Source organism: Salvelinus sp. IW2-2015, unplaced genomic scaffold, assembly GCF_002910315.2.
Source record: "Salvelinus sp. IW2-2015 unplaced genomic scaffold, ASM291031v2 Un_scaffold1892, whole genome shotgun sequence".
In the NCBI taxonomy this organism is placed as follows: Eukaryota; Metazoa; Chordata; class Actinopteri; order Salmoniformes; family Salmonidae; genus Salvelinus; species Salvelinus sp. IW2-2015.
The window spans coordinates 36494-48269 of NW_019943254.1; the positions used below are offsets into that span (position 1 = coordinate 36494).

The 11776-nt window shown below is 43.2% G+C and overlaps 1 pseudogene; it reads left to right on the top strand.

Annotated features, from left to right (window-relative positions):
* The first annotated feature begins 2523 nt into the window (after positions 1 to 2523).
* LOC139024799 (piggyBac transposable element-derived protein 4-like) lies at positions 2524 to 5571 on the top strand (annotated as a pseudogene).
* Positions 5572 to 11776: the final 6205 nt, after the last annotated feature.

The following is an 11776-nucleotide window of genomic DNA, read 5'->3' on the forward strand; positions in this document are numbered from 1 at the left end:
ATCTGTGGTAGTTTTCTTCAGTCCATGTTCTGTGGTGGTTCTCTTCAGTCCAGGTTCTGTGGTGGTTGTCTTCAGTCCAGGTTCTGTGGTGGTTATCTTCTGTCCAGGTTCTGTGATGGTTCTATCAGTCCACATTCTGTGGTGGTTGTCTTCAGTCCAGGTTCTGTGGTGCTTCTATCAGTCCAGGTTCTGTGGTGGTTCTCTTCAGTCCAGGTTCTGTGGTGGTTCTATCAGTCCAGGTTCTGTGGTGGTTTTCTCCCCTGAATGGTCTGATACACGGAGGGCTGAGCATCTCTCCGAAGAGCTGTGAACGTGTCACTGGGGGAGATTTTCACACTCTGAGAGAGACAGCGACACAGGAAACACAGTATGATCACTTTACACACTGCTCTATAGCATTCTCTCTCACTTCTACTTTCTGTGTTCATCTCTCTCCTCTGTCTCTGTCTTTCTCTCACTCACCCACTTACCCACTCACACAAACAAACCCAAAAACTGTATACAAAATAAACACATAAATGAATATGTTATAACATACTTACTGCCAGAGTGTCTGGTCCTCATTTTCAGTGGTGTGTGTGTCACAATTAGGGTCAGGATGGACTCTGTGGAGAGAGAGCTGTGTCAAGGTGCAGTGAAAGTAGTAGAAAGAGACTATTGTGACACAGTAAAAAATAAAAGCAGTAACTTATCAACAGGAAGTTTGTTGATATCATGACGATCTGTAGAGCATCTATCCAGACTATCCAAATAAAGTGTGACTAAAAAACAATATCACTGTAAATCCCTTTATCACTGAGTTTTCACTCTAATACACTGATGGAAGAAATCCAATTTTATACAGATTTAGACACAAACCAAGACAATTGTCCTGAACTAAATGGAATTCAACAGTTTAGCTTTATTGAATGTAACTGTACCTGTGACAGACAGAGTGACTCCAGGATCTCCAGTATATTTCCCTACGGTCTGATCTGTTATAAATCTGAACATGTACATAGCTGAGTCACTGTCTCTCAGGTCTCTGATTGTCAGAGTGTGGCCATTCTTCTTGTCGCTACGGTACGTCACACGTCCTTTGTAGTCTGGGTCATCACTCAAAGTCACGGTATAAAGTTTGGTAAACCAGAAGGTTGTTGTGACTGTACCACTGGGATATGTGTAAGAGCAGGACAGGTCCACTGATGACCCCTTCAAGGTGCATATACTCTGAGGGGTGTATGTCACACTCCCAGTAACACTGCAACGCAATCACACATGATAGTGATTATACATCACAGACTCATTTTCTCACACTAACAGCGTTTGTCCACACTTTGTTGCCGTACTCTACTTGCTGAGTGTGAATGGAAACCACAGAAAGGGCCTAAGTGTTACTCAGTGAGGTGTGAAAGACAACTATTCCAGAAAAGCAGAAGCCCCTAACAGACGATGTCACTGAACACACCAGAATAACATTAAGATAACATTACTAAAACATTATGAATGAGACCACACCTGCTACAGACCAGAGAAAGACCCCCAACACACTTCCTGCTGTTCTCAAGGCCATTGTTGCATCTCCCACCCTGCAGTCTTAGAAACATAAACAACAACTCACTCTATAGCTGGTGAATAAYTCTGATACATTAAAMCAGTCCAGGGTCCATATTCACAAAGTGTCTCWGAGTARGAGAGCTGATCTAGGATCAGTTTAGACTTTTAGATCATCATTATATGGACCGGTAGGACCTGATCCTACATCAGCACTCCTACTCTGAGACACTTAATGAATACCCGCCCTGATGTCAAAACCAAAACTATAGGTCAAACATGAAAGTAAAAGTAAAATTATACAGTACCAAACCACAAGTATATGATTTATGACCCCCCCACCCAAAAAAAAAATATATATATATATATATTTAATGATCTCGTCATCCGTACTTACATAGTGAAGGGGAGAGGTGTTGTACAGTGAGTCAACGTACCGTTGTAGCAGTGCATAGAAAGAAGAAGTGTGATTTTAGTGATTGACACATTTAGAAAGTAGCCTAGTCAGGGATGTAAGACAATCACATGCATCAACAGCATGTCAGAAAGGGATGTAAGACAATCACATGCATCAACAGCATGTCAGAAAGGGATGTAAGACAATCACATGCATCAACAGCATGTCAGAAAGGGATGGACTGGATCTACTGCTAAAGACCACATAGCTATTTACATTTCTTCATTTGAGGAGTGGGCCTACATTTTTTAAAGGGGCTAAATGCAGCCCATTTTCAATGTAGTCTTTTCTTTAAATACAGATCCATAACAGTGTTGACTGTTCTATATGGTTTCTTAATGTGTTGCCTCGCATAATGTGACCCATCACTCCTCATCAGCTGCATCAAAGTGCTACTGAAGGTTCCAGTGTTCTAGACTAGAGCTCCTCCTACTGGCATCTCAACCTTACTGCAGCCTTCTGTCTCTCTTCAAATGTCACAATCATGTACTCATCCATTTGGATCAATAACAAAATAACAATCTGGTAATAAGATGCCTGAGACTGAGATCCCGATTCCCAACCCTTCCCAAGTGTGCAAGTTCACTCTTCCCGTCATGGATTTAAAAGTATGGAATTGGTGTGAACATTGGAGTTTCCATATTTGTGTAACGGCTTTCTGCCTGGGGTGAAGGAGAGGACCAAAATGCAGCGCGGCTAGTGTTCAACATGATTTAATAAAGAAGAGACAATAACGTGAACACTATACAAAATACAAAATAACAAATGTGAAAACCGAGACAGTCCTATCTGGTGCAGAACACAAAGACAGAAGACAACCACCCACAACTCCCAACACAAAACAAGCCACCTATATATGATTCTCAATCAGGGACAACAATTGACAGCTGCCTCTGATTGAGAACCATATTAGGCTGAACACAGAAACAGACAAAATAGACACACAACATATAATGCCCACCCAGCTCACGTCCTGACCAACACTAAACAAGCAAAACACACAAGAACTATGGTCAGGACGTGACAATTTGTTTGCTGAATCCATGCCAGAGGAACAGGCAAAGGTGAAATCTTTGTCATATACACAGTCTATGTTTTTGCCAGGGGTCATGGAAACGGGCGAGGGATTCACATTTGTGACCGACCGGCTCAAATTGGACTTATATAGCATAATTTGAAATTGTGTTCTGTACATTGGATAAAAGTAGAGACTCAAAGCTACAAAATGGTATATCATACAGTACAGTTAAGGAACAATGGGAAAGTAATTTTGCTTTGAAAGTTGATCAACTTTGGTCTTTGAATGTTTTGGTACTACTATTGGAGTGCCCTTCTTTGTCTACACCCAATCAACATCGTTCACACCCTCTTAACCCTCCCGTGGTCCTCGGGTCAGGGTGACCCAGGTCCTGTGTGTGGAGGGCTCCCCACTCTGTGCTCTGTGCTCGTGGGTCAGAGCGACCCAGGCCCTGTGTTTCCAGGGCTCCCCGCTCTGTGCTCTGTTCTCGGGGGTCAGAGCAACCCAGCCAGCCACTGGCGAGGCGTATGCCGTTGAGTGTAGAGAGTCTGCGAGTGTGGCGAGGTTGCGCGTGGCTCCCCGCTCTGTGCTCTGTGCTGTGGGTCAAGCGACCCTGCCAGCCACTGGCGAGGCGTTGCCGTTGAGTGTAGAGAGTCTGCGAGTGTGGCGAGGTTGCGCGTCGCTCCCCGCTCTGTGCTCTGTGCTCGTGCTCTGTGCTCGTGGGTCAGAGCGACCCTGCCAGCCACTGGCGAGGCGTATGCCATTGAGTGTAGAGAGTCTGCGAGTGTGGCGAGGTGGCGCATGGCTCCCCGCTCTGTGCTCTGTGCTCTGTGCTCGGGGGTCAGAGCGACCCAGCCAGCCACTACACAGGTCCAGACATGCTCCCCCGTGGCCTACGGCCGCCTCCGCTGCCACCGCAGGGCCCGTGCGATCTGCCATGCCGGGCCGGACGAGACTCCGGGCCCCACGGCCTATGCCGCGTCCCAGGCGCGCAACATTACGTCCTCCTTCCACCTTTTTGTCACACCGGCGATAGAAAGGATAATTGTGGAAATGACGAACCTGCACGGGGCCAGAAAATACGACGACGGCTGGCGACCCATGGACGCCACGGACCTGCGCGCCTACGTAGGGCTGCTGATCCTAGCGGGCGTCTACAAGTCCCGAGGCCAGCCTGTGGGACGCCGATAGCGGCAGGACCGTGTTCCGAGCCACCATGCCGCTCAAGGTCTTTCACAGGTACCCGAGGCTGCTGTGATTCGACGACCGCCAGTCGAGACCCGCCAGAATTGCCACGGACAAACTCGCAGCCATCAGAAAGGTCTGGGACCTGTGGGAGGCGCGGCTGCCGGCCCTCTACAACCCGGGGCCTGACGTGACGGTGGACGAGCAACTGGTCCCGTTCAGAGGTGCTGTGCATGTGCGTGCATGCGTGTGTGTGTGTGTGTTTATAGAGAGGTAGTAGCTGTAGTGGCTGTAGCAGCGGCTGTGGCAGCACTAGCAGCAGTAGCAGCGTGTGTAACACAAAAGGCCGTTGGCCCCAATGAGACAGTAACGAGGATAATCTCTTCTCCCCTTTCCAAAAGGCCGCTGTCCTTTCCGTCAGTACATCCCCAGCAAGCCGGCGAAATACGGCATCAAGTCGTGGGTGGCCTGCGAYGCCAAGTCCAGCTAYGCTTGGAAGATGCAAGTGTACACCGGCAAGGCGGCCAGCGGAGRCCCCGAGAAGAACCAGGGGATGYRYGTCRTCCTCGAYCTGACAMCGGGACTGAGCGGTYGCAACRTCACCTGTGACAACTTCTTCACCTCCTACGAACTGGGCCAGCGGCTCCTCGAGAGGAACCTCACCATGGTGGGCACGGTGAGAAAGAACAAGGCCGAGCACCCGCTCGCGCTGCTCGAGTCCAAGGGCAGACAGGTCCTGTCCTCCAGGTTTGCCTTCACGCCCACAGCCACTCTAGTGTCCTACCTGGCAAAGAAAAACAAGAACGTGATACTTTTGAGCACGCTGCACACAGAGGGCGACATTAGCGATCGCCGTGACAGGAAGCCGGCCCTCATCCTAGACTACAACTGCAACAAGGGCGGCGTGGACAACCTAGACAAGGTGGTCGGCACCTACAGCTGCAGACGGATAACTGCCCGCTGGCCCCTGGTCGTCTTCCACAACATCCTCGACGTGTCCTCCTACAACGCCTTTGTCATATGGCGAGAGATCAAGCCTGACTGGAYGCCTCACAAGCGGAACAAGTGCAGGGTGTTCCTCGAGCAGCTGGGAAAGGCACTTGTGAAGCCGCTGATCCAAAGAAGGCAGCATCTCCCCCGCACTGAAGTGGCGTCAGCACTTGTCAAAGTCCTACAGAGTGCTACGGCCGCTGCCCCGCTCGCTGCCCCGGCCACCGGGGCAAGTAAGAGGAAGAGGTGTCAGCTCTGCCCACCCAAGAAGGACTCCAAGACACACACGGTGTGCTGCAGGTGTAAGAAATACATCTGCAAAGGCTGTTCACACGCATACTGTCACACTTGCGCACATTGGGGCTTTAGCCAGGACGGGACAGGGTGACCCGGAGGACGCGGGGACTAGACACAATACGAGGACGATGTGAGGGTTAAGCTTTAGCCCCACCCATCTCTTTAAGGGTTGTTCCAAGCGTTCTGTACTAACTTGCTAGCTACTTTCAGACATCTAAGTGARAGAGAACAGCTCACTGAACATTACTCGCCCTAGCAGAGCTGGTTAGCCTGTTATGTTATCTGTTGGTGACTGCAACTGTGCTGTCCTATTGTCCGTTCATAAATTCAGAGCGTTTCATGTTCAGAGCGCACACTGGACRCTCTGGCAGATGAGWAGGGTTGATCCGAACGTTCTGACCTCACAACGGCAGTCAAGCACCCAAGCTAACTGGCTAACATTAGCTAGCTTGTTAGCTACTTCCAGACACATAATGAGAGAACACCCCTCTGACCATTTTACTGTCCCTAGCAGAGCTGGTTAGGCTGTTTTCATGTTATCCAGAGCGTTGGTGACTGTAACTGTGCTGCTTGCAACAATTTAATTACGCTTTTTGCTGACRTTTACKGACACCGGCCATATTCAAAGGGTGTTGAGCRTTCATAAATCCATCAGTTATTCCGCGCTCTGGCACACTMAGAGACTATTTTGTTATGACATGTAGCTAGCTACCTAGGTAAACAATGAACCATAATCCCAACTCATGACTTTACTACCCTGCATGAATCTGCAGGTCGCTAACCAACCAGGTTCAATGTTAACTAGCTAAATTTAGGCTAAAACTAGTGGCTCTGAGAYATGAATTAAGATCATACACGTAACGTTAGTTAGCGAGCCAGCCAGCTAACATTAGTTAGCTAGCCAACAGTACACTTCAACTTGAAATGAAAAGACTTTATGTCAAAATTAGAAACGTGTAATATCTGAAAATGTAGCTAGCTAGAATCTCTTACCCTTATACATCATGGTTGGACGTGTCTCCTGATGATTTGGTTGCCCTTAGTTTGAAGATGTAATCCGGAGATAGGTGTTTTCTCCATCGCTATTATACAGTACTAGAATTCCACTGATTTCAAAACTCGGTCCTCCAGAAAGTGGAGAGCATACACATAATGTTAGCTAGCGAGCCAGCCATCTAGTGTTAGCTAGCTACTAGTACACTTTAACTTGACATTAGGTTTATGTAGTTTTACTACGCAATAGTAAAACTACATAAAAAACTACAATAAAAAACGCAATAAAAAAATAAAAGCCGCGTTAGACAGGATTACCTAGATTTATTGACCAGCTCAAATAGACAGAAGTCTGCTTATGGCAGACCAATCYAAACTCATCTTTCGGCATGTCCATCCCACTCATTATCTTAGCCAATCATGGCTAGCGGGAATGGTTTGTGATTTCTTGGTAACTTCTTATGGCTAGCAGCCCGACGTCGGTTACATTATGACAACAGCAGCTCAAAGTGGCAGGGCGCGAAATTCAAAAGATATTTTTTTATATTTAACTTTCACACATTAACAAGTCCAATACAGCATATGAAAGGTAACATCTTGTGAATCCAGCCAACATGTCTGATTTTTAAAATGTTTTACAGGGAAGACACAATATGTAAATCTATTAGCTAACCACGTTAGCAAAAGACACCACTTTTTTTCTCATCAGTTTTTTACTCATCAGTAGCTATCACAATTTGACCAAATAAAGATATAAATAGCCACTAACCAGAAAAACTTCATCAGATGACAGTCTGATAACATATTTATTGTATAGCATATGTTTTGTTAGAAAATGTTGCTATTTCAGGTATAAATCATAGTTTACATTGCAGCTTCAGTCAGAAATTGCACCGAAAGCAGCATAATAATTACAGGCACCAACGTCAAATATCTATTACTCATCATAAAAATTTCTGAAAAAATACATAGTGTACAGCAATGAAGACAGGCATCTTGTGATTCCAGCCAATATTTCCGATTTATTAAGTGTTTTACAGCGGAAAAAAAATGTAGCGTTATATTAGCTTAGCACAATAGCCAGAACACTTGGGCGCCGGCGACTACGAGCAGATATATGAAATAATCATCATAATGGGTCTTACTTTTGCTGATCTTTCATCAGAATGTTGGACAAGGTGTCCTTTGTCCAGAACAGTCGTTGTTTGGATTCAGAAGGCAACTTTCCCTTTTAGCAAGCGCGCTACCCGGGTGGCACGACACTCTCCATGTCAACAAACGGAAGAGAACGGAACACGGCAAAACTCCCGAAAAAATTTAATAATCTGATGAAACTATAATTGAACATACTTTACGATGAATTGGTGACATGTATCAAATAAAATCAAAGCCGGAGATTGTTAGTCGCCTATTACGGCAGCTAAACAAAAGGCAACCCACTGTCCAGCTCGCGTCCTTCAGAGTACCGAAAATGGTGGAACACGTCATTCCAAGATGATGTGTTCATCTCAGACCAAGATAATCACTATTTTTTTCTCACAAGCTCTTTGACACCCAGAGGAAGGTGTATGACGTGCATGTATATCTAATAGGTTTTGTGCCCATTTATAGGCAGGAAGAAGAACAGAGCATCGTTTTTCAGACATTCCACTTCCTGGTCAGGAAGTGTGCTGCAGAAGAGTTCTGTTTCACTCAGAGAAATAATTCAAACGGTTTTAGAAACTAGATAGTGTTTTCTATCCAATAATATAATAATATGCATATTGTACGAGCAAGAATTGAGTACGAGGCCGTTTGAAATGGACACCTTTTATTCTGGCTACTCAATACTGCCCCTTGCAGCCAAACAGGTTAAACCAACTAGGCTCGTTAATTTAACAATTTTATTTGTATTTACAGATGGAATACAAGTTTGTTATTAAGGCACATGAAAGTTCACATGTTAAGAAGGCATTTTTGCCAGAAAATTTATTTTGATTTTAAAAAAAGTTTACGTTGAAATGGCTGTGAAGTAGTGACCTGCGACATACGACTAGTTTCCTGAACAGGGTCACATTTTCTCAAAATGTCTTTCATCAATGTTGCTTTTTTCAGGATGACACTTGACTAGCGAATTCAGACAATCCAATCTGAGATCGAAACATGTAAATCTACGATGCTCACAAGGTCTATTTTTGATAATGGCCAATCAAGAAAGAAGTGGGCAGAGTCAGGGAAAACCAGCGGAGGATTTTAATTGAACGTTTATTTAACTACGCAAGTCATTAAGAACAAATTCTTATTTACAATGACAGCCTACTGGGTTAACTGCCTTGTTCAGGGGCAGATGACAGATTTTTACCTTGTCAGCTTGGGGATTTGATCCAGCACCTTTCAGTTATCAGGCCCAACATTCACAGGCTACTTGCCACCCAAACTTGATTCAAACAGAAGATGGGTAGATAAAGATACCAATGAATTTACACAAAATTGAAGGTAATATATTTGTAAATATAGTAAACCATCATGTAAAAATACTGTGTTTAAGAGTTGGACGTGGGAGTGGCTTATGATTTAGTGAACTAGCTATCTCAGCCAGCTTGTTAGCTACATAAAGCAGACATGTTCAGCGATACCGAAAGTCTGAACGGCCATTTTGTGTTTGTGTGAAAGAGGTGTCTTCAGCTGACTGATCTACAGAGTATTACCAAATATTTTTTTTAAACCGCCATGCATACAAGTCGGTCTTCGGTCTGCTCTGGTTTATTGAGTCATGTTGTGTCTGTATGTGAAAAAATGACAATAAATATATTTAATGTAACTGGTTGTGGTGTCTAGGTGCTGGACATTACTCCTTCTGAAAGTGTCTGTGTATATTTTGTACAGACATGATGATTATGAAGGTAAATAAACCACTATTGCTCTACAAACGAATGTAAATGTATTATTTGTAGTTACTGTATGTACTGTACAAGTTTATGTGATTTTAAAAGCTTTTAATTTTCTCTCCACTGAAAATACTGTCATAACAAGGTAAAACAATGACAATGAAGTTCATGATAGATTTTGTTTGTTTCAACACATAGTAAAAAACAAATGATAAAAGTAATAAGAAATGTTGAATCAAGCAGAACTATTTCCTTAAATTTGAGTCAAAATTGTGCTATAACTTTGTGATAAAAACAATGAAACAATATATTTTTTCAAAATCTAGCAAATTTATATGAAGTGTATATAAATGAATTGAATGTATTTGCGTAACAGACATATGAAACAAATGTACTTGCTGTAAAAAATGTATAACCTTGTAGCATCATACCCAAGAACACTCAAGGCTGTAATCTCTGCAATGGGGCATCAACCAAGGTCTGAATACTTATGTAAATGTAAATTTCAGTTGTTTGTTTTTTTTGCAAAAAAAAACTTTTTGTCAAAGTTCTTGTAATCAGATTCAGTTTCTTGTAACGTAAAATATATAATATTTACAATTTTAGTTTACAAATGTAAGTTTAAAAAGAGTTTACTTAAAAAAATATTAACTATTTATCATAACAAATATTTCAAAACATTTACTGGGTCTTCTCTTATTCATCATTGTTTAAGGCTAAACTGACCTATCAGCAATCCTACTCAAAGTAAATGACATTGGATAAAAGTGCCTGCTAGATGGCATATATTATTATATACTATTATAAACCAGGTAGTTTGGGTCCTGGATGCTGATTGGTTGAAACAGCATTTTGCCGTATGTACTGTATATCAGACAATATACCACGAGTATGAYGCAAAAATACTTGTTTACTTTTCTATTGATGTTGGTAACCAGCTTATAATAGCAAGAAGGCAACTCAGGGGTTTTGGAATATGGTCAATATACCACGGCTAAGGGCTGTATCCAGGCACTCTGCATTGTGTTGTGCTTAAGAGCAGCCCTTATCCGTGATACAGTATTTTGACCAATATACCACACCCCCTTTGACCTTATTGCTTCATTAAATGACTAAGTTTTAATATACTGGTCCAGATATACAAGGTTTTTGATGAACTTGTTGTGTTCAGGTCTTCTTGGTTCTGGATTTGTTGTGTTCAGGTCTTCTTTGTTCTGGTTTTGTTGTGTTCAGGTCTTCCTGGTTCTGGGTTTGTTGTTTTAAGTTCTTCTTGGTTTGGGGATTTGTTGTGTTCAGGTGGTCTTGGTTTTGGTTTTGGTTTTGTTGTGTTCAGGTGGTCTTGGTTCTGGGTTTGTTGACTGTTTTGTAAATCTCAGAGGTGTCCTCCTCAGCTGCTTGTGCCGCCGTGGGTCTGAGGAGAGAGAAACAGAAAYGAYGCAAATATGTGTCCCAAACGGCAGCACCCTATACCCTTTATAGTGCACTACCTTTGACCAGAGCCTATAGGGCTCAGTAGTGCACTAAAGAAGGAATAGGGTACCATTTGGAACGCATAGAGAACAGTTCCTCAAAATCATCATCACATCACTCCGTCATTATAGACAGGTCATAGCAATGACCTTGTCATGAGATGTTCATTATTGGGTTGGTAGTTTAAAAAATATTATGGGATAGACCCCTTTTTTCAAATGTTCACCTAAATGACATACCCAAATCTAACTGCCTGTAGCTCAGGCCCTGAAGCAAGGATATGCATATTCTTGGTACCATTTGAAGGGAAACACTTTGAAGTTTGTGGAAATGTGAATTGAATGTAGGAGAATATAAAACAATAGATCTGGTAGAAGAAAATACCAAGAAAACACCAACCAGTGTTTTTTTACCACCATCTTTGAAATGCAAGAGAAAGGTCACTGTTAAATCCATCACTCTGGTTGTAAKTCCGATAGAGTCCACAAGATGGCAGCAGTGTATGTGCAAAGTTTCAGATGGATAACTTGGAGTATGACTGATCCTCAAGACTTTTAGTGTGAAGTCCCCAGGTACATTTGGGCAAATCGTGAAGGAGACGTTCGCATTCATATTCCATTTTTCTGCAAGAATATCRTCAAATCTGTATGCTTGGACTTTGATTTAGTTTTCCAAGTATTAGTAGCCATATTATAAGTTCAACATTTGCAAAACAACCAGTTTTCATAACTTAATAACTCTGAATATCCTTATAATTTTTGTCCAAAATGAAAAGGCATGCTGTCGTACAAGGTTAGAAGCTACATTTTACAACAYATATATGGTTTCCGGATACTCCCGTAAAGCCCAGCTCATTGGCTGTCTAGCTTGCTTTTTTTTACCCTGATTGGTGCTTATTTGACAAAGGTACAGTTGTTCAAGTGATGGCCGCYCACGTGACCAAATATGGTGTCCTATAGGATATAC